The sequence below is a fragment of the Quercus lobata genome, chromosome 5, assembly GCF_001633185.2.
Source record: "Quercus lobata isolate SW786 chromosome 5, ValleyOak3.0 Primary Assembly, whole genome shotgun sequence".
In the NCBI taxonomy this organism is placed as follows: Eukaryota; Viridiplantae; Streptophyta; class Magnoliopsida; order Fagales; family Fagaceae; genus Quercus; species Quercus lobata.
Window position 1 is genome coordinate 74,307,248 of NC_044908.1, and position 23,860 is coordinate 74,331,107.

At 32.1% G+C, this 23,860-nt stretch overlaps 1 long non-coding RNA gene across 1 annotated transcript; it reads right to left on the reverse strand.

The window, feature by feature from the left end:
* Positions 1–21,405: 21,405 nt before the first annotated feature.
* Positions 21,406–23,307, reverse strand: LOC115992994. The gene is made up of 3 exons (XR_004092745.1): positions 23,078–23,307; positions 22,242–22,367; positions 21,406–21,657 (listed from the first exon to the last, which is right to left on the reverse strand). It is a non-coding gene; the product is annotated as an uncharacterized LOC115992994 (long non-coding RNA).
* Positions 23,308–23,860: the final 553 nt, after the last annotated feature.

Below are 23,860 nucleotides of genomic sequence, written 5' to 3' on the forward strand. Positions count from 1 at the left end.
AAACAGAACATTGCACTAGTTACTTAGCAGATAGTCCCAAATTCAACTACCAATACAACATTACTCTTCGACGCATTGCCTTAAAGTATAGGTTTGGCTAAACAAGTTACTTCATTGTCTTATGACTCATATCAATTTAAGAATACATCCTTGACGATGCTAAAAATGGTCATCAGTCAAGGACCTGATCTAGGCCCTGGATGAGGTAATGTTCCCTAAAAAGATGAGAGAGAAAGGCACTGGAGTGGCGTTAGCCAATCTTTCTCCAATGACTAAATCAATAGAGTTCTCAATATCTTTTAGAGAATCAGAATGTAATTATGTGTTTGAATGTGCATACATTTCTCCTGGTGCTTGGGGGCTTAATTATAGCCTTAGCACAGCTGTTGGGAGCCTCATTATGAGTGTAACCATTGGCAATCTCTTAATGGCTCTTCTGGCTGCTTTGAGTAATGTATGTCTGAGCTTAAATGGAGGCGACCCTGTAATTTTAATACTCATCAGTCCTGTGGATGAACCTGTAATTTTAGTAGTCGTCAATCCTCTCTCTCTTTTTTCTTTTCTTTTTTTTTTCCTTTCTTTTTCAATTTTCAGAATATACTTGAACCAAGTATTTTATTTCACGGCTATTACAAGTTTAACACCATATAAAGACAACCCCAAGTAGTCATATCCTTTATTAAATCACTAGACAACATGTCTTTGTTCACCATCATCACTTACCCCCTTTGCTTTAATAAAGTTGAAAAGTTGAAAAATGTCCTGGTGAATGAATATACACACGCATGAACAAAGCAACAATTAAGCCGATACCCACAAGAACACACTGAAACTGAAACCCCAAAATCTGCTCAACTTACTCAAACGATTACTACGGCGCTACGACGAGTGTCTACTCTTTCTTTGAACTGGAGCCGTCGAGTATTGGCCTGGTGCAGCACCTCCTGGAGCGAACTCGCCGAGTACACCTCATGGAACTGAGCCACCTCTACCTCGATTTGTCTTCCCTCGAGTTAGGCTAGGGGTGGGTGGGGTTTGTATTCTGTGTTCTTCAATGGAGAGGGACGACATCGTTGGCTTCTTTTAATTTCTGGGTTTTTTTTTTTTTTTAATTAACATTAAAAAAAAAAATTAAATATTAAATTAAGGCCAGAACAGCATCGTTTTGGGCAGGTTAATGGCAGTAATGCATGGAATGTTAACGGATGAATGAATTGAGGAAGGTTAAAACTTAGAGAACTGATATTATAGAATGCAAACTTAGAATACTAGAATAAAAAGTGGTGAAATTTAGAGGATAAATATTGCATTTTAGCCTAATTTTAATTTTTTTTTTGAGAGAGTTTCTTATACATTTTACCAGTTGAGCTAACTGGAACCCACAGCCTAATTTTAATTGAATTCTTTAATTGAGATGATTTAAAATAACAAATAACTAGTCATTAACCTGTGCGATGCACAAGATTGTTAAATTTAAAATCACTTATATTTATAATAACAAAGATAAAACAAATGTGTGACTGCATTAAAGATAAATTAATATAAATGAATCTAAATGCTTAGAAAGGCTTTTAGAATAATTTCCCAACAATTGCAGAGACCAATTTGATACTGTTAAGGTCTAAAAAATAATAATTGTGACTTCTTAGGATCAAGCATGCTATCTACTATAGTCAAAACTTTAACATAAATATCATTCTAGAATCCCATCTATTCTTTTTATTCTTCTTAAACATGCACCTCTAAATTCTAATTAACATGGAATATGAGCTTAAAAGAAATCAAATATCAAAAAGAGCCTAATTAGCCCATCAAAAATAAACTAAAAGAAAAAAGAGAATACAACATAAAAGTAAAAGGATGGTAATTTTTTTTTTTTTATAAAAAAATCAAGGCAATGAGAGAATTTTATGCAAAATCTACATTCATTTTTGCACTAACAAATCTATACGACTTCATATTACATATAAATTAACGTTATTTTCTATTATAAATTATTACATATAAATAAACCTCATTACATAAATATATTTTACACTTATATGATTTTGGATATCATTCACCTAACAATCGTCACCCAAGCATCCTCTTTCTAGAGTCCCATCTCTTTTCTTTAAACCTACGTATGAACAATTTTAAGTGAAATAGTTTCAGCCAATGATTTTGAGTAAATAAAAGTCACTTTTGCCCAAATCTAAGTGCCCTTTTTTTCTCGTTTTGGAGTGTGGGTGGGTTTTTCCTTTTGTAATTGCATGCTCTTACTATGCAAAACCAAAAACAAAAGATCCTAGAGTTTCTTATGTTTCAACATCTTATAGCCTTACACATCATCAAACACCATCAACAGAAGATGTTAATTCTGTGAAGCAATGTGAAAAAGAGTTGGAAGACATTATCTGGCGAATTGACTAAAGCCATTCTGTTCATATATTCAATGCATGCATGTGTGCAAAATAAAAAATAAGTTTTGTTTTCTTTGCTCACCATGACCAATATATATCAATCCTAATTGAGCACGTATGAGTTCAAAATAAAGATAGTAGTTTCGATTTTTATCTACAGTGATTTTTCACTTTCATCAACCAAGACCATTCGTTATAATGAAGAGCTACGTCATTGTAGAGTTTATATATGGTATAGAATACGAGTAATGGCAATTGACAACACAGCCACATGCATCTTATTTCATTCATATATACTTTAGTTCATCTTATTCGTTCAAGTCAAAATTTACTTCTCAAAGCAATGAAGGACACCAGTAAACTTAATCCAAAAGTTCAAACTCTGAATCTAAGTATCATGAATAACCTAAACCTAAAACAATAAATTATCCATGAAAACTGAACAAATTGTGGGTAGAATCTTAAGCATTCAAAAGCATCAATCATTGCTTGGTATAATAGATATATAGAATCAAAATGTCCCTAAACTTTATCAAAATTTTGTTTTTCATCCCTGAACTTTAAGGAGTTCATTTTTTGTCACTAAACTATTGAAAAGTTCATTTTTCATCCCTAAACTATTGAAAATGTTTTATTTATGTCCTTAAACTTTACTTTTCATCCCTAAATTATTGAAATCAGTTCCTTTTTCATCCTTATTTTTGTCTCTAAACCATTAAAAAAAAAAACTCGTTACAAAGTTTAGGATGAAAAAAGAACTTTTTAAAGTTTAGGGACGAAAAACAAATTTTTGTCAAAGTTTAGGGATCAAAATAGTATTTTACCCAATCAAAATTCATGGCTATGTATAGTAGATTGCTTTATAGTTCCTATGCTACAATAAATTCCATGATAATTGTTATGCCAATTCTTTGAAGATAAAAAATCTCACCAAAGTGTACTTATAGGAACTTGTTTGGACTCGTCAACTTCATAAGGTCGAAGATGTGAAACACAATTTATACATTATAAATAAATTGAAACTAAATAAAACTCACCAACATTCACCTTTTCATACTGGAAAACCTATCAGCATCAACTACTGCAGTTGGCTTTGATGCTCCAACAACCATTATATAGTCCTCGAACATCATTCCAAATTTAGAGGTTAGAGCAAATGGCTAATAATTTACAAAGGGGCATAACAATCTCATAAAATCATAACAGTACATTGAAAAATATAAACAAAAAAATAAAAAGCCTACCTATTATGACCCACAGCCTCAATTCTCCCTTTCCTTTTTTTTTTTTTTCTTTATTTTGTTGGTAATACTACTCTTTGATGAAATCAACAATAAGCAAAATTAGTCAAAGCAAGCAATGAAAAAAAAATTTAAACCATTCATAGGAAGTGCAAAACAAGCAAGAAAGAAAATTAAACCTATAAATGATATGCACAAAATTTGTATATCATAGTAAATGACATATTTGTCAATTCATGGAGTCATAAAAGTAGTTAAGTTGTCTACAATCAAATTAATTTTTTATTTAAATAAATATATTTGGGAAATTTCTATTATAACCAAATTAATCATTTGCATAGAAAAATTAATTTTTTATAGCCAAAGTATAGCTACTTAGATTTATCACAACATGAGGAGGGGAAAAAACTTTGAATGGAAAGATGTCACATCAAATTTAAAAGAGATTTCACCGAGCATATGTTATGCAACACCAAAAGAACACCTATAGAATAGATTAATTCAAAGCAACCAAAAAGATGATTCAAGAAAAAACACTTACCATTTAGAACCAAACACAAGATAAATAAAATAAAATAAAATTTAAATTAAAAAAAAAAAAAAAAAACAAATTTCATCTAATAGTAGAGAGAGATACCACCCCTTTAGAAACAAACACAATCCTAAACATCTGCTAGGTTAATGAATGACTTTAATTACCAACCTTAAAACTATTAAAGGTAGCTTTAGCTTGCTTGCCAATTCAAGATCTGTCAACCAAACCAAAACTTACAATTGGAGAATGTATAAGTTTTCTAAAAGAATAGAATAAAAAAAAAAAAAACCTAAAATCAAGTTCAAAGAATAGGTGCCATCCATAGAAGCCAGTAATTCATTTTAAGTTGGAGAAACATAATCCAAATAAATAAAAAATTGTTGGCAACTATTGTTATATTGAATGAAAAATGCCATTTTAAAAAAGTTCAATGAAACATCACTTAAGAATTTTATCAAACTATTTGTGCACATGTAACACTATGAAATTTATCCAAGTTTAAAGTAGGGGTTTAAATAGTAGCACAAAAATTATGAATTGATGCATAATTCAAATGTAACAACAAAACTCTAAATAATCACTATCTAACACAACCAGTTTGCTTCAAAATAAAGGATACCATTTAACCACATATTAAAACAACTTGCTAAGCATGGCCTCCAAATTATTTTCAAATTAAAGATTTATCAACCAACTAATTATCACCATAGTCTCCATATATATTCACACATCCATTTCTTGATCCAAAAAAAAAACTACTTTCTATTCTTCCCATATGTTTCGATTTGCATTCCCACGAATTGGGCTTTATGTAATACTACAAAATAAGTAAATATTCTTCAAATCTCACATTCAGAAATAAAACATTTCATTCATATAGTAAATTTCAACGAACCCCACCAAACAAAAAAGAAAAAAAAAGTTTTGATCTTTGGAGTTATAAACCTGTTGGGAAGCCTTTAAATCATTGTGCAAGATGACTCAGTCTTCTGGGTTGGAGAAACAAATAGCCTAGGAGGCGATCATCGAGGCCACTCTCGCCTTTAACAACACCGTTGTCAATAGCTCCAATTTAAACAGTTCGGATTCAACCATCATACTTCTTCATCGTTGTTAGATTCAAAGAAAGGCGAGAGGTAAGAAGAAGGAAGGGTTGTAGAATGAAAGAAGGTTGTTTTAGCGTTTTAGATAGAGGGACAGAGAGAAGAACGTAGAGAGAGATAAAGAAAGAAGTTGAGGGAGAAGGAATATGAAAGGTACAAATTTGTAACTTCCTAGAGCCGAAACGTTGTGTTTGTTGGTTTTTAAGGGAAAATGCTAGTGAGAATTAGATTAAGAGTTTGAAACTGTAGGTTTTGGCAAAGATGAAGAGAGAAACTGATATAGATAAAGATATAGATATATAGATATAGTGGTGGGAATTATGGTGGAGATAGTGGTGGGAATTAAATTAATAAGTAGGCTTTATGGTGGAGATAGAGGTGAGATTTGTAACTTCCTAAAGTCAGAATGTTGTGTTTGTCGGTTTTTAGGGAAAATGCTAGTGAGAATTAGATTAAGAGTTTGAAACTGTAGGTTTTGGCAAAGATGAAGAGAGAAACTGATGTAGATATAGATATAGATATATAGATATAGTGGTGGGAATTGTGGTGGAGATAGTGGTGGGAATTAATTTAATAGGAAGTGGGCTTTATGGTGGAGATAGAGGTGAGATTTGTAACTTCCTAAAGCTGAAACGTTGTGTTTGTTGGTTTCTAAGGGAAAATGCTAGTGAGAATTAGACTAAGAGTTTGAAAATATAGGTTTTGGCAAAGATGAAGAGAGAAATTGATATAGATATAGATATAGTGGTGGGAATTATGGTGGGGATAGTGGTGGGAATTAATAAATGGGCTTTATGGTGGAGATAGTGGTGGGAATTAATAAATGGGTTTAATGGTGGAGATAGTGGTGGGAGTTAATTTAATAAGAAGTGGCCTTTATGGTGAAGATAGAGGTGAGATTTATTTTATTATTTTAAAATTGATAAAATCTATTTTTAAATTGTTGGGAAAATACAAAAAAATATTATGGAAATGACATGACTGCTGACATGGCTCAATGTGAGTGTAGCAACATTAAATGCTAAGTTTCAGCTTTTAGTAATATATAGATAGATAAGTAATCCATCTGGGAAATAACTCTTAGATACTTTTATAGTATATATATATATATATATAGAGAGAGAGAGAGAGAGAGAGAGAGAGATGAGTTCAAGTTACACCTGGTGTAACTCTATTAGAGTTACACCTTTTTTAAACCATTGGATTTAATTAGATCCAATGGTAAAAAAAAACCCCCTCATTAATGCTAATATTCTAATTGATCTCATTTATTATCACTTATTTAATACATTCCATACTTATTTCTGAACCCAAAAAAATTTATACGTTTGACTCTCTCTCTCCAATACACGTCTCTCTCTCTTTCTCTTTGCACTTTTCTCTCTCTATCTCCTCCACGGCTCTTCCATCTCCATGGCCAAATCGCTGGCAAAAAAAAAAAAAAAAAAAGCCACAATTGTCGGACTTTGTTGAATAACACAACTATTGCTTTTAGTTGTTCTCTATCTCCACGTTTTATCAAGTTGATTTCAGAGCATATAGTTGAAGATTGTATATTATTTTTTTAAGTTTTGAAGATGTAATAGATGGATTGTTTTCATAAAAATTAGTAATCTGGGGTATACTAATAATGAAAACGTTTTGGAGGAAGCCTGTTAACAATTCTGCCCAAAACGTGTTAATGCCTCCAAGGACGGCTTTCAATGAAATACACATGTTGAAAAAAAAATTCAGTTTATTTTAAATATTTTCTAGGAAAGGAAGATAAGAATTCTTCAATAATTAGTATGTTACCTTAATCAATAGGATTGCATTGTTGTAATGAATTCGCTAGAATTGCACTATTGTCTTGTAAGCAATAGCATTTGTTATGATGGTTATAAAGTTGCAACTGAATTGCAACAATGAAGAGTGCAGTCTCTATAAAAATTTCACAAATATCACAAATACAAAATGATGGAAACATAATTGCTCAAACTAGAATTTTAAACTAATTTCTTCCAAAATATTTAATGTCCGTGTCCGGCAGCTGTGTTTTTTTGTTTTTGTTTTTTTTTTTTTGGGTTGCTGGCAACCTATTCGTGGAGGTGGAAGAGCAATGGAGGAGAAAGAGAGAGTGTTCTAGAGAGAGAAATGTGGAGATAGAGGACAACTAAAAACAATAGTTGTGTTATTCAACAAAGTCCAGACTCCAAAGGCTTGGCTTTTTTTTTTTTGGTTGCTGCTAGTGACCTGGCCATGGAGGTGGAAGAACCATGGAGGAGATATAGAGAGAGGCATGCAAAGGGAAAGAGAGAGAGAGTCAAGTGTATAAATTTTTTTGGGTTTAGAAATAAGTATTGAATGTATTAAATAAAGGATAATAAATGAGATCAATTAGTATATTAATATTAATGAGAGTCTTTTTTTACCATTGGATTTACTTAAATCCAATGGTTTAAAAAAGGTGTAACTCCAATAAATCCAACGGTTTAAAAAATGTGTAACTCTTTGGAGTTACACCAGGTGTAACTTGAACCCATCTCATATATATATATATATATCATCTTTATATAAATCTTTCTTGCCCATCACGCTAGTTCTTAATAAACCACCGCGCACCTTTGCCTTAATGGTTATCCAATAAGGACAAGGTCTTGTTGGGTTCAAGTCTCCAACTGGGAGTTTCACACACAGACACTTAAAGAAGTAGGATTTCTATCTCAGAAGATTAGGCAAGAAAAATTAGAAAAGTTATTCATTCCTTTAAAAAAAAAGTAAGGGAAACTCAAAGTAAAGAGACAAAACAATAAAACAAATTTTGGGTTATCAATCATGGTTGGTTAAAATTGGAAAACGAAAATGAACAAAATTTGAACATGTAATTTAGTTTTGTTTGGGCTTCCATATAGAAAATTCAAATCGATATATCTAAATCTAATCTATAATAAATATAAAATCAAAACTTTTGTTTGATATCTTAATATTTTGTCATACAATCATTTGAGATATATATATTCCTTAAATATTAAGTCTACATTATATTTAATAGGATTAAATGAAAAATATTTGTCATCCTCAATGGGGCTAGATGTACAACTATGGCTTATTCAGATACCCTACTCTCGTAGGCCCCAGGCCTAGCGAGTAGAGTGTTACTATGGTCATGCCCAAGTAGAAAACCCCAACTCAAGTCGCCCCTCTCTACCCATTTTCTTTCATAAAAAAATAAAAAAATTTGCAAGCAAATGAAAATGCTAAACCAAAGATATTTTTCAAATGAAAGTGCTTCCAAAGATGCAAATTTTGGGTACTTATCCTAGCAATACATTGTAATAGATATATATGCATTTGAGCATGTACAAAAACATATTGCGATGTAAACATAAACATAAACATAAATGTAAGGACACACTCACATATTGTCGATATCGTATATTTTCAATCCTCCTTTTGTATGTAAAATCCCAAACTGAGTTGAAAAAAAAAAAATTTACCTTTGATTCATGAGAATGTTAAAATCAATTTAGTTTGTTCTAACTGAATGTGAAATTAGCCAATTTTTTGGGTCTGTGGATAAAATATCCTTGATTGACCAAACTTCTAAATTGACCCGCAATCAAACAAACTCAAAAATTCACCAAACCACCAAATTTCATCATTTTACATCAAAATTCATAGTCCTAAAAATTTCCCTCACATTGATTAAATTTGACTGCAATCAACCCGAGTTTAACCATGATTTGACCAAGAATTTGACCGTGTGATTGAGATGAATTCATGCTCATATTGAAGATCACTAAATTCCCTTTAACATAATTTTTCACAAGCTAGCCTAGATCCAACTTAAAACGAGTAATATCATTACTGATTTGCCCTAAATTATGTAATGAATGAAAACCCAAAAAAATTACACACACACACACACACACACTAAACAAAAAAACTTAGAAACCCCTGTAGAAAGGCATTGAAACACATTATCCATTTGCCTTAAATTATTTAAATTTTCATACAAATTGGCATTCTTGCACAATTGTAATCCGACTTAAAATAGCATATTAAATATAAAAAAAAAAATTATATTTCTCCTTAATTTTAACTCTTGGACTTATGTTATTGTAAAAATAATAATATGGTTCCCTCAATAATTTCCTAATTTTTTGCATTTTTTTTACCCCATATAAGAAACAACCGCTTTTACCACGTACAACAATAGAACAACCAATTTTATTACTATCAACCTAAAGAGAAGAGCCAGCCCAAAAATTTATCAATTTTAATAAAACATATAAATTCAATTATCTATTCACTTCTAATACTTAACGGTTAGTTTTTATTTTTATTATTTTCTTATGTTTATGTTTATGTTTATATTTTTATTGAAATTTATTTTTATATCTTTCATTATTATATTGTTTCGTACCCTTATATATTGTTTTTATTGTAATGGTTTCTATCCCCGCACACAAAACAAAATGTGAACTTGGTTCATAGATGTGAATAAGTTGAGTTGAAACTAATCTAGCATTATAACAAGTTAGCTTTGAGTTGACCAACTAAATTTGTGATGTAAAATGTCACTGCTTTTCCAACTACCTGTCGGGGGGTTGTTTTTCGATGCGTAGCCATGTGGAGGGGTGACCTTGCTAGACCCGAGTTTGTATGGGGAGTTGCATCCAAAACTCAACATTGGGCCGCATTGTCCAATGGCTTCCTATGTATTTTTAGGCCTACAAAATTAGTAAAGTCTAAAGTCTAAGAATCATGATAATGGTTGAATAGATAATATGTGTTTGATAGTTTTGATTAATAGTTGTAATAGTAGTTGAAATAAAGTAATATGTATTTAAAGGTGAAGTAAACATGTATTCAGTAGTGTAAATTTAGAGATATGGAAACAAAGTCATTTATCTTTGTATGGTTTGTTGCTCCAGCTGTATAGTATCAGTGAGTTAATAGTATTCCAGCAAGATGACTCCAGCAATAGAGAGGTAGTTTGCTTTGATAATTTTAAGATTGAAGAGGAAAAAATGGATGCAACTAGAGGGAGAGAAAGTATGTCCAGCTATGTGTAGAGGCTGGTTAAGTTTGTCCCCTTTATCATGCACTTAAATGAATTTCCCCTTGATAATGCTCTTTTAGATATTGTGAAGTTATGAATAGTATTTCCTTCCATGGGAAGGCTTTTGTAAGATAGGTTTGTATCTTCCATGAGAAGGGCTTTTGTAAGAAGTATTTGTGCCTTCTAGGAGAAGGGCTTTAGGGAGCTTTTTTGCACCACATCTATAGGAGTGGTTTTCCCTCATCCCTAACCGCACCTCCCTTGTGAAGGGGTGGGAATCAATCTACACAATGTGTGGTGCACCATTCTGGTTCGATGCAGTTAATTTGATTTTAAAAAAAACCCAAATATTGAAAAAATAAAAAAACCATACCACAGATTAAACAACCCAAATGATTGAAACATTCAACAACTCAAATATTCATAAAAATAAAAATAAATAAACAAAGAAACAAACATATTCATTATATTTCTCTAATACCCACAAAAATACCTTAAACAAATTCACAATCAAAGGAAAGCATAAAAGCCTTGGCATTAATCATCAAATAAATTCACATACTAGGAGGAGAACTGGAAAAGCATAGTAGCTTGTAGCCATATTGACTATTGAGCATCAAAAACGTCTTCAAAAACTTCCAAAGAATTGCTTTGAAAAAAAAAGGAGAGAGGAGAGGTGAACATGTGGAGAATGGTGGCATTGAGCAATTGAGGACAATGGCTTCAAGCGGTAGTGTCCGGCAGAGGCTGAGGAGAGAGAGGAGATTGTGACGACACACACACACATGCACGCACACACACAATGTGTGTGTGTGTGTGTAATCAGTTTGATATATAAATGGGAAAGGATAAAACGAAGCCGTTTTGAACATGTCATTAAAATTAATGTTAAGTCCAAAACGTGTTGTTTTAATATTAGTTTTTGTTTTAAAAAAAAAAAACACTTAAAATGACGTCATTTTGTGATATATAACTAAACCCTATTTATTTTATTGTTTTCTACTTCTTCCTTCAAACTCAACTGCCTTTCTCTCTCTCTATCTCCTCTCATCCTCTCATTCTTTGAGCTCTCTATCCCATTGAAAAACACACATATATTATATAAGCGGTGCGGTGCGGTTCTCATCGGTGGGCAAAATACACCATTGCTCGTCACACCTATTAGTGTCAGTATTCAAAAAACACTGTCGACCACCATGCCAGACACCTGCAGTGGTGCTCTACGGTGGTCGGCTCAATGCAATAAAGGGAGGTCCTATCGGTGGCGAGCAGTGGTTGAACAGGCTTACTAGGATTTGGCTAAAAATGGTATGTTTAGCATTAAGGGGGTTTTTTCTGTTTTGGGTAATATCACTTGGAGGAAAGACCAGCAAAAATGGAAAGGATTTCAGTAAGAAAAAATATAGTTTCTTTGGTTGGTTTTGGCTTTTAGCCAAATAGGGAAAGTTTGTAATTTCAAGGCTACTAGATCAGCTGTCATAGCTGTTCTGAAAAAGCTGTCGTAGCTTTCATAAGACTGCTGTTGCTTGGGGCTAAAGTAGATGAGGTCAGCTGGATGATGTTAGGCTGCTGGAGAGAATATTTAGTATTTATTTCATGGATTTGACTGAAAATGGTATGATCTCTTTTAAGGATATCTTGCTATTTTGGGTATAGCAGCTGGCTGCTGGGATTTTGACATTAAATGGCTAGTGATGTCACTTTTAGATAGGTGTCAAGTGCTGAACACACTGCTGGTGTTCTGCTGAAAATGTTTCCTCTTTTGGGTATTTATATTTTTGGTCCAAAATTCTATCACAATACATTTTTAGTAAGTAATAGAATGATTGATTGATAGTTAATGAAGCTTTAGAGATCTAGTCAAGGTCTCATTGTGTTATGATTTAATCTTGGTGAGCAAGAAGAGTATTTAATGCTCTGCTTTGGCACTGGCAAGGGAATATTTGGTCTGATTATGGCAAATGGTAGTTGGGTATTAAGGATATCATGAATATTTTATATTTGAAGATTAAAGATAGCCAACCAGATTTAGCCATGTGTTTGAGTTGGATTTTAGCTGAAAATAGTAATATAGTTTATCTAGAATAATATAATTAGGTTTCCAAATTCGTATAGGAATAGTTGGATGTTGAATGAATAGTTAGTTTCTCAGCATTTATATGGTTGTAGTTTTTGAGTATTTGTCATATGATGAATATTAAGTTTTAGGAAAAGTGCAATGGAGTGTTTTATCATTTTAAGTGCTATGTGATAAGAGAGGCTTACCATATGTTACCTGCTACATACTGACTCGTCAAAGTTCAGGGAGTTGGAGAAGACACGCCAAGCAACATGTTTCTTTTATCAACTTTAAACTGTTGGAGCTTTACTGAACATACCTCTTGGACCTCCAAACCATGACTCCCAAAGTTTCCCCAAAGAGACTCATGAGCTTGGATCATGAGCCGAAGATGAGATGATGTACCTTGGGTTTTGTTGTCATTTTGTGTAAATATGGACTTTTGTTGGAGAAGCTGCTTGCCATGAATATGAGAGAGGTAATATGAGCCGCGAGCTTTGATCCATTGCTTGAGCCCGATCCATATATTGATGTTGATGATGTTGTGGGTTAGGATCCCAATTGATGAAGAGGAAATGTGGACCATGAATCCGCCTCTTGAAGTGAGGATTTTGTAGGCCATATGAGCTCAATCCATGTGGTTGGATAAGATATAAGCTTATTTTGGGCTTTAAAGGAGATTTACCCAAAATTCAATAATATATTGATGGGGCACGAGTTGCCAATGAAGTAATGCCATGTGGCATGAGAGAAGAGTCCTCAACACTACCCAAAAATTTACGTTAAATTTACCTTATGCCTAGATGTAAGAATTGAAAAATGATTTTGAGTTCATTGAATAGGCCTAAGCGTGCTAATTCTAGCCACCTTCACTATAGCACAAGCCTCAGCGTGTGGATGTTATCTACATTCACTACGCTCCTCTCTGATATGTGGATGGAGAAAGAGGTCAACAATATTACAAATAAGACAAAAATTATGCGTGTTGTGGCAAATATGCACTTCCCTTATAGAAGAATGGATTTACAATTACTTGGACTCTTAGAAACTTAGAATCTTCCCTATTAGACAGCTAGCTAATTTTTCATGGAATTTTCACTCTTTTGGCTCCATTAGGAAATTATTGAGGACTTTTTACTATTTGAGAATATTAGTACACATTTACAATTCATAAAATTATTGTAATATTGCTATTTGCTTTTGTACTCTATATAAGGATCTGCCTTTGGTTGTATTGTACCAACCATCAATCATAATTTTTAAGATTTGTACAGGCTTTCTACACCCTTTTGTAATTCAGACGAATCTAGTACCATCTTCCACCAGAAATCTTTCTTTTGTAATATTTGAAGAATTGAAATCAATTTCGATTTAATATTCAAAATAGGTTCAAGTTTGTCAAAAAAAATTTGATAATTTAATAGATAAATGTATTTATCATTTCTAAGATTATGGTTTACCATGGACCATCCAAAGAAGTTTATTTCTCCACTACTAATTCACAACAAAAAAATATGTCAATCACAATACCATTTTCTATGTGATTGTTTTGAAAAATTTACAATTACAAATTAAAACACATAATGCTAAATAATAAAACAATGTAAGTTTTTCTAAATATATTTGACATTTTAAAAAAGGCACAGGTCGATCACCATGTCTTAGCAATACAATGTAATAGGTATATATATATATATACACGTACATACATACATACATACATACATACATACATACATGTGTGAACATGTACACACTCATACCACAAAATAAACTTAAATATAAACATAAACATATATAATTGAACTCTCTTTTTTTCCCATTCCCTCCATCAGGAATAAAATTATAATGATCAAAACCATAGTTTATAAAACAAACTCTAAAACATAATATAGAGACCAAAGTCATAAAATAAAAATAATAAAAAAAAAAGACTAAATACTACTACAACAAATGCCAAACTATGAAATTCCAAAATAATAATAATAATAAAAATTCCAACAAAAAAAACAGAAAACAAAAACTAAATAAAATGAAATAGTAATATTAATAAGCCACTAGCATATAGCTAGAGCTTGAGTAATGTGGTATCAAATTTGAGATGCTGACAATATAGTAAATGAGTAATTTAATGTCATGTGTCCCTATAATTAAAATGGGTTTCGATTTGTGTTCATTCCATCTCATTTGTAAAATTTTGATTGTAAATACTTCCATACTATTTAAGTCCATCTAAAAAATTGTCTAATCTAAAACTAATTTTTGCTCATTCTATATAGGTCTCATTTGAAATGAATTCTGATCTATTTAAAACCTATATTTTCTTACAATCAATTGTTAAAATTCAAGTTTTTGTAGTTTAAAATAATACATAAAAGATGAATTTTATGGATCGAATGTAAATAACATCTGATTGGCATGAAAATTAGTATGCTTGTTAAGAACATATAGAACATATAATCCACCAGTAAAATATTCAAAGTGTGAATTTAATAATAGGTTACTGAGTGGTGTAACATTACTTAGATATATATAATGTTTGGTACACACAATGTAGTCCACGCAAGGTATGCACACGCCTTTGTGGCATGCCAGACATTACCCACCAATTCCACATAGACTTCCCACCAAAATAATTTGCCACATCACAATCTTTATACTCAAATAGCACTCGATCCTAATTCTCGTACCCAATCCTCACTAAACTGTACTTGATAAGAAGACAACAAAGATCAAAATTGTTTGCTTTAGCTTCCCTATCTTTTTATTTTTCTTTTTTTGCAAGAAAACAAAGCACTTAGTTGGAGAAGAAAATATTAATGGAGGTGAATTGGAAGACAAGGAGCTAAATACATTCAAGTGCTGAACTCAACTTCCCCCCAATTCCTTTCTCTCATTCATTCCCTTGTTCCCGCTGCCTTCTTTGAAAAGTGAGTACTGTTGTTTGTACACAATTTACAAAAGAAACTCGGAATGTGAATCAAAATAAAAATATATGATCTTTTTTATTTTATTTTTTGTATCAATCCCTTAAAATAAAATTTTGAACACTTGACCCTAATTTTTTTTAAGCACAACTGAAATAATCTTGAATATGATTATCTTAACAATATATTGCACTTTTTAAACACAAAAAAAAAAAAAAAAAAAAAAATGCCCAACAACAAACCAATTTGATCTAAAATCTAAAGAAAAAAAAAAAGCCCAACAACAAAAGTAGAAATTTGTTAATCTTAAACCTTAATTAGAAAAATCCCATGTAGATCTTAAAAATTTGAAAAAAATCAATCAAATGGGAGATCAGTGAATGAATGATTGTTTTGCTATGTACATTGAAAGAGATGATCTCGTAGGATTGATAATGAATATAATATGCAATGATTTCAAAATATGAAACCTTATAGATGACAATTGTAAAACTTCATGTATTGGGTTTTTTTTTTTTTTTTTTTTTTTTTTTTTTTTTTTTGATATCGATATATTTAAGTTTACTTTTGTTTTAGATTTTGTATAACTTATGTTTCTTATCAATCACCCTAGAAAATAAACGTAAAGCTGCCAGCATAAGTGTTGGTGGCACGTGTTCACTTTGGTCTGTGACAAATGAAGGTGGAAAATGGGAGTAGTATTTTTGTAGTGGATAGAACAAGTTTCCAAACTATTTTTTTTAGTTACAATATCCTGTTAACCTTATTGCTCGAACCCTTACTCCTAAGTACTTTATGCATGGAAAAGTGTTAATTAAGTTATAAGACTCTTAGCTAGTCAACAATATTCTTATTTGGCCACAAGATGCTCGATTCCCCTCTTAAAAATAAAAAATAAAAACTAATGCTCGACTTCGAGACTTTAGTGTATATTGTTGTTCTTCTATAAACCTAATTTGGTAATTTAAAATGAAAGTCATAATTTGCACAATTATGCGTTAAATAATAATAGGGCAGATTACAACTTACCTACCTGTGGTTTGCCTGAAATTTAAGTTGTCTACCTGCGGTTTGAAATTTGACATTTTAAAGGTTGTACATTACCTCAAAATAGAGAAAAAATTAAGGCAATTTTTATACAATTGTTCTATGATTGTATAAAGATTTCCTTGGGTTATTTCTTCTATGATTTTATGATTGCACTTTATTACCTAAATATTTAAGTCAAGAAGGAAATAATATGAACCAAAAAAGTTGAAAGTTACAACATGATATTCTAACCTTTTTCAAAGAAGAAGAAAAAAAGAAGAGGAGTACTTCGGATCTCCAAATTTGGGTAATTGGAATTAATACGTTGACCAACTCACCAATATGATAATCCCATACTTTTGGATGCAACTGAAAATCACACTATCGAAGTTTTTCAAAACTTTGTTTGAGGATTTAAAAAATTGGGATACTAATATTAAGAGTTGGCAATGCTACATCATCAATATTGGCTTCTAAAAGAATTTTGCATTTTTTCTTTTGAAAAAAAATTTAAATATTGTAATTCACTTTCCCATAATTTATAAATCAATTAAAAAACAAGTCATATAAACTGTTGTAACCCCTGTAAGGAAATTTTTTTCTATGAGATTTTTTTGGTTGTGGATTATTGAATTATGATATTGGTGATTTGGGGATTTTTTGTTGTGCTGTATTTGGACTATGGAGGGGCCTCGGGCTCAAAGAAAGGCTTAGGTAATTAGTTTCTTTTGCACCATTTGGACCAATCCAAAAATTTAAGGGGGCCAACTATTTTCAAAAAAATTGTGGGGGGCGGGGGGGAGCATGGCCCTCCCTAGCCCCTTAGTGGGTCCATCTCAGAGAGAGAGAGAGAGAGAAGGTAATGGATGGCTATTCTTTCATTTTTTAGCCAATAATTTCTGACATAAGAGTATAAGACAACCATTTTTGCGTACTTTATCAAGTAAAAATATGAAAGTTTTTATTTGCCTATTTGGTACAACTTATTTTTCATGTTCTTGAAAATGAGGTTGTTTGAAAAAGTGAAAAAAAAAAAAAAAAAAAATCTTTATTTTGAAAATGTTCCATCTTAAAAACTTTACCAACAGGGAACATATGCATAAAGCTTACCCAATGAATGTGATATGTCGTATTGTCTAGATTGGTATTGTATCGATATAAGAGGAGTGTCGTGTGGGTGTGTATTGAGTTCTATATCAAAAAAATATTAGGTCGCTCTCGAATGGATTGCATTAAATGATTAGGAGGAATTCTAATTATAATTAGATCAATATTTTTAGAATGTAGCGTGAAAACAATCATGTCATATAATGCTTAATTCTTAATTCTAATTTCCATGACTCCATGCATGTAAAGCGATAAATTAAAATCCCCGATTATTCTATTTTCCATAAAGGGGTTGCCGATTCCCCCACTTAAAAAGAATTTAATTCTCCACTCCGAAACTCAGTCAACAATATTCTTATTTGGCTGTCTGATTCCCCTCTTAAAAAGAAACTGATGCTCCACTTCTTGTTCTTCCTATAAAATTATATTAGTAAATAAAATTGAAGTCATAATTTACAAAATTGTGCATTAAGTAATAATACTTTTACTAAAGTTGTACATCACCTTCACTCTCAAAAAAAAAAAAAAAAAAAAGTTGTACATCACCTCAAAATAAAGGAAAAAAACTAAGAATATTAACTCTTTGGTGCATCGAGATACTATTTGTTACCATTAATTCCATATATATATATATAAATTTTTTTTTTTTTTGAGAAGGTATTAATTCCATATATTTAAAAGACTAAGTTAAGATGATACATACCATTTGCGAGATATTTTAGCAACTGATGCAATAATGAAACTGAGTGTTAACTTAGTATTCTCAAAAGAAAAAACAGTGGGTTAATCTCACATTGGAAAATGAGTGTGAGTTAAAAATGTTTAAAATCTGTGCTGTGTATCTAAGAGTTTGGCCCCTTTGGATATACACCACTGTAAGTTTCTTTAAGACATTTTCCCCTCTTCCCGTGTGTGTGTTAAAAATACTTAGTATTCTCAAAATAATAATAATAATAATAATAATGAAACAAATCTTTTAGGCATGCCATCCCAAAATACAATAGCCCTACCACACTTTCCGAGATGTTACTAGTATGCACTACTATGTAAGATAAGAAACTTTAAATTCTAAAAAAGTACCCTCTTTTACTACTAGGTAATATAGGTATCAAAAAGATAGTACTACATTTTTGCAAATACTAGGTAATATAGGTATCAAAAAGATAGTACTACATTTTTGCAAAGAATGAGAAGAAACTTATCAAACTATTAGATATTATATAAACTAGTGGTATCTCTCTCTAACGGTAATTCTACAGTACCCCCAAAAAAGGGGGGTACGGTACTCATTAGTAGGTAACTTGCTATACCAGGTTACTTTTTTTTTCACATTTGACGGTTTCATCCTCACATTGTGCAGTTCCAATATCACATGTGACAGTTCTTTTCTCATATTGGGTGGTTTCCTTACTTTTTTCTCACACTTGACGGTTTCATTTTCACATTTTGCAGTTCTAATATCACATGTGACAGTTCTAATATCACATGTGACAGTTCTTTCTTACATTTGGTGGTTCCCTTACTTTTTTCTCACATTTGAAGGTTCCATTTTTATATTGTGCAGTTCCAACATTACATGTGACAGTTATTTTCTCACATTTGGTAGTTCCCTTACTTTTTTTTTCACATTTGACGGTTCCATCCTCACATTATGCAGTTCCAACATCACATGTGACAGTTCTTTTGTCCCATTGGGTGGTTCCCTTACTTTTTTCTCACACTTAACAGTTTCATCCTCACATTGTGCAGTTCCAATATCACATGTAACAGTTCTTTTCTCACATTTGGTGGTTTCCTTACTTTTTTCTCACATTTGACGGTTTTATCCTTACATTGTGTAGTTCTAATATCACATGTGACAATTCTTTTGTCACATTTGGTGGTTCCCTTACTTCTTTTTTTTTTCACATTTGACGGTTCCATCCTCATATTGTGCAGTTCCAACATCATATGTAACAGTTCTTTTGTCACATTGGGTGGTTTCCTTACTTTTTTCTCACACTTGACGATTCCATTTTCACATTTTGCAGTTCCAACATCACATGTGACAGTTCTTTCTCACATTTGGTGGTTCCCTTACTTTTTTCTTACATTTGAAGGTTCCATTCTCATATTGTATAATTCCAACATCACATATGACAGTTATTTTCTCACATTTGGTAATTCCCTTACTTTTTTTTCTCACATTTGATGGTTCCATCCTTACATTGTGCAGTTCCAACATCACATATGACAGTTCTTTTCTCACATTTGGTGGTTCCCTTTTTTTTTTTTCTCACATTTGACAGTTCCATCCTCAGATTGTACAGTTCCGACATCACATGTGACGCCGAAGGCGTTGTAGCTGAATTGACACCTCCCCATATACAAAGTACTTGGGGTTTAGGGAGAAAAGGTTTGAGCTACGGGGTTAGTAGCAAGTTGTAATTATTTCTCAAAAAAAAAAAAAAAAAAAACACATGTGACAGTTCTTCTGTCACATTTGGTGGTTTCTTTACTTTTTTCTCACATTTAATGGTTCTATTGTCACATTAAGAAGTACCAACATTGCATCTGACTCTATTTTCGTCACATTCAGTGGTACCCTATTTTTTATTCTTAAATTTGACAGTTCCATTATTACATTGGGTAGTACCAACATTACTTCTGACCGTACTTTTGTCACATTCAGTGGTACCCTATTTTTTTTCCTTACAATTAACAATTCAATCGCACAGTAAGCACTACCAATATCACATCTGACCATGATTTTACATTTGGGTTTATCACTGATGTCACTTTTTTACTTACTAATAACCGCTCATCACAATAGTAATTTTTTTAAAGTTATTAAAAAATTTAAATCTAAAATTGAAAACCAAAAAAAAAAAAAAAAAAGCATCCTGTGAAATTAGCCCAACCACAATAATTACTCTTGTTCACCAAAAAATAAATAATAAATAAATAAATAAAAAATTAGTTGGAATTATCTTGGTTTCTTCCACAAATATTTAAATATACCAATTAACTTCCTACATATCTCCCTTGGAAACTTCCATCACATTCAGGAGTATACCTCCCTACAAAATAACATAGTTGAGGTCACTTTCTTGATGTTTATATTTTTATTATTTATATATGATGGTGAACGAAAAATTAGACTATCTCCAATTTGTCCATTGTGTCGTTCAAGACCAGAAAGGTCATCCAAGTGCAAGAAGGTCGTCCAACATAAAGTCACCTGGACAACTGCCAAACACTAAGAAATTTTTAGAGTAAATCTATATCAAAAAGCTTATGATTCAGACCAAGTTATACTATTCTGAAGTATGAGAAAAATCTTTATTCATCGCTCTAACTTCCCGCTAAGTTCTTAACTTCTGATAGCAATTATAGAAGTTAACTCTGAGCCTTCTAACTTCCATCCACGTTGAGGAAATTACTAAACAAGTAGCCACTCCAAAGCTCACTACAAAAGGACTCAGCCATATGAAATCAAAGTAAATTTTTCACCACTTATAGAGTTGGAATTCCTGAGTTCAAGAGAGAAAAGTAACTTAAGCATCGGCGGGTTCTTGGCCAGTTCACCCCGGTCACCTTTGATCTTGTGCTTCTTTCTTTTCAGGTCTTCCAAGCAATCTCAAGCCCATTGAAGCCCGGATAAATTAACATTAATGAGTGAGATTAATAGGGATAAATTATTTATTTATATCTATTAATATATATTTTAAGATGTGTTTTGCAACATCTTAGTGGCATTAGCTTGCTGGTAATACAAACATGTTTTTGCTTGTGTGCAGTTTTTTTTTTTTTTTTTTTTTTAAATCTCACACATAAAGGCACAATTATAAATTTGCCAAGTTTCAATAAAAAGATAATCCAAACACAAATGAATCATTCCAAAGCAATATACAAAATGAGAAAAAAAATTATCTCGATTAAACAAATAGTTAGATGTTTCACTAGCACAACTGTCCATATATATCCCATTACACATATAAACCGTTTCTTTTTTTCCTCCAAGACATATATTTCATGTTTTTGAAAAGCAACACACTCATATCTCCACCTAAAAAAATACTTACACTCCCCATGCTTGTCAATATTTACTCGAGCTATAATTTACAGATGTAACAAATACTCTCCAAAGTGTAGCCAATAAATGTTTGCAGCTATGGTTGTTCTCATCTGGAATGAGGCCACAGAGCAAGACAAATCTTCTTCTCGGTCCCTGCATATCAAGCAGCTTTTGTGAGAACAAATTAATTGTTTTCCATTGGACATTTATACATGAAATGAAGATGATACACAAGTCAGCTCAAGGTGATTGGCCAGTAAAGGGGCCTTTCAGTTGCGGTCAATAGTCAGTATTTACACTGAGTTGAACTTATTTCCATACAATTTATTGGGCTCACATTAGACTAAAATGTTCAAAGAATAAGACAGGAATCAAAATATTCAAAGAATTTTCATCACTTTAAAACTCATTATAATTTCAAAGAAAATACTTCCCTAGACCACCTTGACCCTGGTGGTGCTTTTGGAAAAGAAGCTGGGAACTAAATTCACCCCCTGCTATGACCAAGGTTTAAACTCCTATCTCTTCTCTCTAATTTTGCAGTAACTGAATAAAGCATAAAGCTTCTCCTATTTTTCCTCAGCAATCAAGAAACGTATTTAATTATCTCAACAGCCTATATCATCCTAGCATAATGGTAACCTGAAATCCCTAAAACCATCAATCTAGACCATCATGAAATACTAGCAAATTATACTCAATCAGTTTAATTCACAAAGCAACTAAACAATACGCACCACTTGTTCATGTACCAAAAACCATTGGCATTACTCCTAAATCTCTCTTCCCTGGACCATTTGTTTCCATTAGTACTAGGATGTGCGTGGGCATAGCCTGATATATTTCCTTTCCCCTTTACTTACCTGCGAAAGAATTGAACCACACAAACATTGAATCAACAAAACAACACACACAACGCAAATAAAAATGAACTAAACTTGATCTAATCAACAAAACAAGTTACTTCTCTAAAACCCAAATCCAATAATTCATCACCCACCAATTCACACACTCAATAAAACTACAATTTAACCAACAAAATTAGTTACTTCCCCAAAACCTGTATCCGAAAACTCACCAATTAGTTCACATGGTCCGACAAGCTAAGCTCAACTTAACCAACAAAATTATTTACTTATAAAACAAACCCGAGTCCGAAAATTCACCAATCAATTCATACATTCAATGAGTTAAACTCAATATAACCAAAAAAACCCAGTTCCTTCTCCAAAACTTGAATCTGAAAACTAGTCAATCATTCAAGCAGGCACAAAAAAGGGTATGCAGAATTAGAATCACGCAACAAAACAAACAACTCAAACAAATCCATAGGTTCATAGTATCGTGTCCTCCCCACACTCCCAACCAAATCTAATCTCATCCCAACTTATGGATAAGGGTTCCCACGTCTCACTCAAGTTTCAAGTCTGAACATCCCCAAACTCAAAAGTGTAACGATTAAATCACATATATAAGAACCGAAACTCAAACAAAACAAAAATAACATAAACCCACAAAGTTTAGAGAAATAATATAAACCCATATTAGCGTTAATCCTATGTAGAGAGAGAACCTGAAGATTGTGGGTGGCACCGCTGAGTTTGATTGGAAGAGAAGAAGCGCCGTCGATTTGAGGTTGTGGGTGTGCCGCCGAGTTAGATTGAAATTTGTAACTCTGTTTCTTCTCTTGTGGGTATGGTTTTGTTTAGCAGCAGTCTGGTTCTTGTGGTTGGATTAGAAGAGAAGAAGCTAGAAAAGCAAACCAGGAAGAAGATGAGACAGAGCGTGATGCTGTAGAGAGAAGCGTAGATGAATGATTTGTTATTTTTTCTTTGTTTTTTTTTTTTTTTTTTTTGGTTTATATATGAAACCTGCCTAACCGGTAACCAATACCCTTTAAAATTATATGAATGGTGAAGATTAAAACAATGTTAAATGAATGGCTAAGATATAAGTGGGTACCGTACCCCCTCTTTTTTTGGGGGTACGGTAGAATGACCCCTCTCTCTAATAGCTGGAAGAGAATTTATTTAATTTTTTTTGGGTAAGTCGATACTTGAAGGTGGAAGAATTGAATTTAAGATGTTTTCTTTAAAGACACAAGGAGGTGCTAACCAGTTGAACCACAAGAATCTAGATTATAAAAATGACTAATAACTCTAAAACATTTGAAATAATTGGTCAGGGTGAGTTTTCAAGATTATATTCTTCCAATAAAAATCCTTCATGAAAAAAACTCATGATCAAATTTTGACTTTTCAATAAATAAAGAAATAAATCACAAATATTATTTTGTTATTGAATTATCACAATAACCCCTCACTAATTTTAGTAAATTTTGTTAGCCATAATTGAA